The 4,301-nt window shown below is 44.8% G+C and overlaps 1 protein-coding gene across 1 annotated transcript in view; it reads left to right on the top strand.

The window, feature by feature from the left end:
- The first annotated feature begins 2,314 nt into the window (after nucleotides 1–2,314).
- Dym (dymeclin) overlaps nucleotides 2,315–4,301 on the top strand; it is a 149,842-nt gene continuing 147,855 nt past the window's right edge. The window contains exon 1 of the mRNA XM_013018882.1: nucleotides 2,315–2,551. The gene's annotated coding sequence lies outside the window, so the exon portion shown is untranslated. The remainder of the gene's footprint in view (nucleotides 2,552–4,301) is intronic.

Raw genomic sequence — 4,301 nt, 5'->3', positions numbered from 1 at the left:
GGGCCTGAACTCTGGGCCTGGGCGCTGTCCCTCAGCTCTTCAGCTCAAGGCTAGCGCTCTACCACTTGAGCCACAGCGCCACTTCTGGCTTTATTCTTTTTGCTTATGTGGTGCTGAGGAATTGAACCCAGGGCCTCATGCATGCAAGACAAGCACTCTACCACTGAGCTACCTTCCCAGACCTATACTTAAATTTTTTTGAATGTGATTTTGTTGCTGTTATAACACACAGCTAGTAATATAGTGGCTTATCAAAGCACATAAGTATTATACTTGTGTAGTCTGCTGAAGTCTGTTATGGACTCATTGGACTAAAATGGTACGGTAAGGCTGTGTATGTATGTCTCTAGAGGCTCTAGAAGGTAATGTGATTCCCCACCACCTCCCCACACAACTAGAGGACCAGGTTCCTAGTCTCTTACCATCTTCCATCTTAACAGTAACATAACAAAGGCATATTTGTCAAAATTAGGAAATGAGTACTGGTGCAATGCTCTGTTTAGATTTCAACAGTCCTCAACCATAGCCTCATGATTGTTCAGCTGGCACACTCTACCATTGGAGACCTGCCTCCAGCATATTGCTTTTGTTGATTCCAGGATCCAATCCAAAGTATCTCATTGCAATTTGTGGAAAGTTTTCATGAAACTGTGTTTCTGCAGTACCTAAACACTGAAGTCATCAAGTTTATTAAATTTATCAACATACTTCTACAGTTAGTATTGAAAGTTGGTAAGCAAGAATAATATTTTTTACGTTAGCTATAACTCCACTTATAATTCCAACAAGCTTCCTATACTACTAAAACCATTTCTCATTTTATCCTCTGAATGATATGGATGTTTAGCAACATTATGAAACTTGCCAAAGAATAGTGGCAAAATATCCCTAATTTAAAGCTGATCGTTATGATTTGACTCTAAAATATCCCCTATAGGTCCACAGGTTAAAGATTTAACCCTCAGACTATAGGGCTTTTGGGAGGCTGTGGAAACTTTAAAAAGTGAAAGAAATCAGAGGATTTCATTGTGGTATTTCCATAGGTATAAAATGTATTCCAGTCAATTTCACCCCTTCAATTAATCTCCTGTCTTTCCTTCCTTCCTAAAACAATTCCAATAGGTTCCATTATTCTATTTTCATACATGCAAATAATCTTCTTCTATTACATTTATCCTCACTCACCTTCCTAGGGAGCCCACTTCTGTTTGTTAGGTTCTCAGGTAACTTGCATTTTATATGTTTTCTGTTCTAATTCTTCAACTTCAGTGAATTTACTGGCAGTTGATATTGGAGTAGAATATTTACTATCTGTATTTGTACTCTACACAGAACATTGGCACATATTGACTATATGATGGAAATAATAGTGATAGCTGCCAGGTGCCAGTGGCTCACGCCTGTAAACCTAGCTACTCAGGAGGCTGAGATCTGAGAATCGCGGTTCAAAGCCAGCCTGGGCAGGAAAGTCCATGAGATTCCCATCTCCAATAAACTACTAGAAAACCAGAAGTGGCACTGAGGTCAACTGGTAGAGCGCTGGCCTTGAGCTGAAGAGCTGAGGGACAGTGCCCAAGCCCAGAATTCAAGCCCCATGACCGACAAAAATAAATAAAAAATAGTGATAGCTGTTTCATAGTGTTATTTGGGGAAATAACCATAGTAATATTGCATAGGAAGTAGAAAACAACCCATAATATGAATGATTATCAATACTATGTCTTCAGCAATCATCTTCAGAAGAAACTGATTAGAAGAGATAAAGTATTGCTCAAGATGTCAATCTGGTAACTTCAGCTCATTTGACTACTATTTCATAATTTGGGCTAAGGATTTAGCTCAGTTGGTAGAGCAAGTGCACAGCATGCACAAAACCCTGTCTTATATCCAAAGACTAAAAACAAACAAGCCAACAGAAACCTTCAACTGATTCTTCTTCCTGTAGGGTCTGTCTCCATTATATTGCTGGCAGGTCTAAACCTTCCAGCTGCCTCCGTGAATATTTACTTTCCTTTCTCAATTGCTCAGAGACCCATAAGGAATTACTTGGCTCTGGGATGGTTATTCAGCTGGAAGTAACAGGGGTCCTAATAAAGTTAAGGCACTCTAGCATCTGAGAGGAAGAAGATTTTGCAGCTTGTAACTTTGCCACGTGGCTTGGAGGTTGCCGGGAGACAAGGAGGATGGAAACCGCCTAGCAACGCCCGATGGACTACATTTCCCAGAAAGCCCGGCGCACGGCGCGCCGCGGGGCCGCCCACTGGCATGCGCCCGGCCGTTCGGTCTCTAGCCGCGTTCTCGGTCGCTTCCCTCTTCTCTCCCCGCCTCCCGGCCTCCGCATCTACGCGGGCCGTGACTGGAGCTCGGCCAGAGCCCAGTCACGCCCGGAGCCGGAGCCGGAGTCGCAGAGACGTGGAAACATGGAGGCCTGAACCGGCGTTCGCCACCCGGTCTGCAGCGCGACCTCGCTTCTCTGACGTTCTGCACTCCCGTCCGTCCTCAGTCCGCCGTCCGCGGGGCTGGACGCGGAGCTCCCCGCAGGCTGACACAGGTGGGCTCGGCGCCCCCGCCCCGTCCCGCCCCGCCCCGTCCCGCCCCCGCCCCTGCCCCTGGACGGTGCCTCCGAGATGCGGGGCCGGTCTGGTCCCCGAGGGGACTGCCCGGGCGGTCGTGCTGGGCTGCCGCGCGGGCCTTCCCCCAGCCCCTGCGGGCCGTGTCGAGGGGGCGTGTTAGACCACCGTGGACAGCTCGGGGTTCGAGTCTGGGCGTGGGATTGGCGGGATACCCGAGGGGGCGAGTCGATGCTTCCGGAGACGGGCGATGTTAATTTGACAAATGGGCGTGTGACGGTGGGCTGGGTGAGCACTGGTGTTTTGTGTGTGGACAGACACGTTTTTATTGAGATGTAATTCACATACTATAAAATCCACACTAAAAAAGTACAACTCCGTGTTTTTTTATTATTTTTTTGTTTCACATGATCGTGCAACCCCACCAGTTCCAGAACGTGTGCATGCCTCCAAAAGAGGCGCCTACCCTTTAGTCACTGCTCAAGCCCTCTCCCTCACCGCCCCTCCCCCCGCCCCCAGCTTCTGCAGCTGTCTGTTTTCTGTCTCCATGGATTGACTGTTTTAAGTGAAGGATAAAAGGTGGGTGTTGGTGAACTGGAGGTAATAGTGGGATTTGGAGATGGTAGGTGATAAAATGGATCCAAGGACCGAAAAGGGGAAAGGTTGTCCTGCAAAGACAGGACCTGGGAAATATTGCCTGGGGGCAGATTGAGTGGGTGCTTGAAAGTCCTGAGGGGAGATGGGTGAAGATGTCCTGTGGAGACGTGTTGGCATGGGAAATAGTTAAATGGGGATGGAGGTGATGGAGAGGAAGAATCTTATACTACTTGGGTTGATGAGGAGAGGGCTCAAGGAACTAGCAGTGTAAGGCACTTCTAGAAGGTCTAGAACTGGGAGAACTACAAGTGCTGAAGATGAAGTTTATGAACATGCATTTCTAGAATGACTATCTAGCTTTGGATTTTTGTTTGTTTTTTAATCTTAGATAATCCTTTTGGCAAGTTAAGTAGACTGGCAAATACGGATGTTCCATTCTTCCCTTTTGGAGATTTAAAATCTTCCTTAAGCTCATAAAATTAGTAAACATGGCAGAATGAGTTGAGATTAAAGAGTAAGTGACAAAACAATCAGTTTCAAGTGTATTAAGTGGCAGAGAAATTAGATAAGGCAGTGTTAATAGGAAGGGGATTCTAGTCTAGGAACATAGCTTATTGGTAAAATGATTTCCTAGCATGTTGCAAAGCCTCGGATTCCATACCCAGTACCACAAGGAAGAGGATTCAGCTTTTAAGTCTGTTGTTATTACAGGTGTATATTAGGAGTCTACTGTTTTAATAGGTCAAGGTTTTTTTTATTTTTGTACCTTTCAAATATAGAAAGGTTCAAGCAGGATGTAAGTGTAGCTCAGTAGTAGAGGACTTGCCTAGCATTCATTTATCAGGGACTGAGTTTGATTCAAAGCACTGCATAAAAACCAAACCAACTAGTGAAATAACATACTTCTATGTACCCATTACCTAGTTCCAAGAATAGTGAACACATGCAAATTTACTTTCATCTTTATCCCTATCCATTCTGATCTCCTACTCCTAATTATTTTAAAGCAAATTATTTGTTTACCATTTCATCTGTAATTATTTCCGTGTATATCTGTAGGAGATGAACAATTCTCACACTTACCAAAATTATTTGTAAGCTCTTACTATCAGTAGCCAGGACATTTTTTTTTTT

Source organism: Dipodomys ordii, unplaced genomic scaffold (genome assembly GCF_000151885.1).
Source record: "Dipodomys ordii isolate 6190 unplaced genomic scaffold, Dord_2.0 Scaffold43, whole genome shotgun sequence".
NCBI classification, from domain to species: Eukaryota; Metazoa; Chordata; class Mammalia; order Rodentia; family Heteromyidae; genus Dipodomys; species Dipodomys ordii.
The sequence above is the reverse complement of the archived record's forward strand: the minus strand, read 5'-3'. Positions and strand labels throughout refer to the sequence as shown.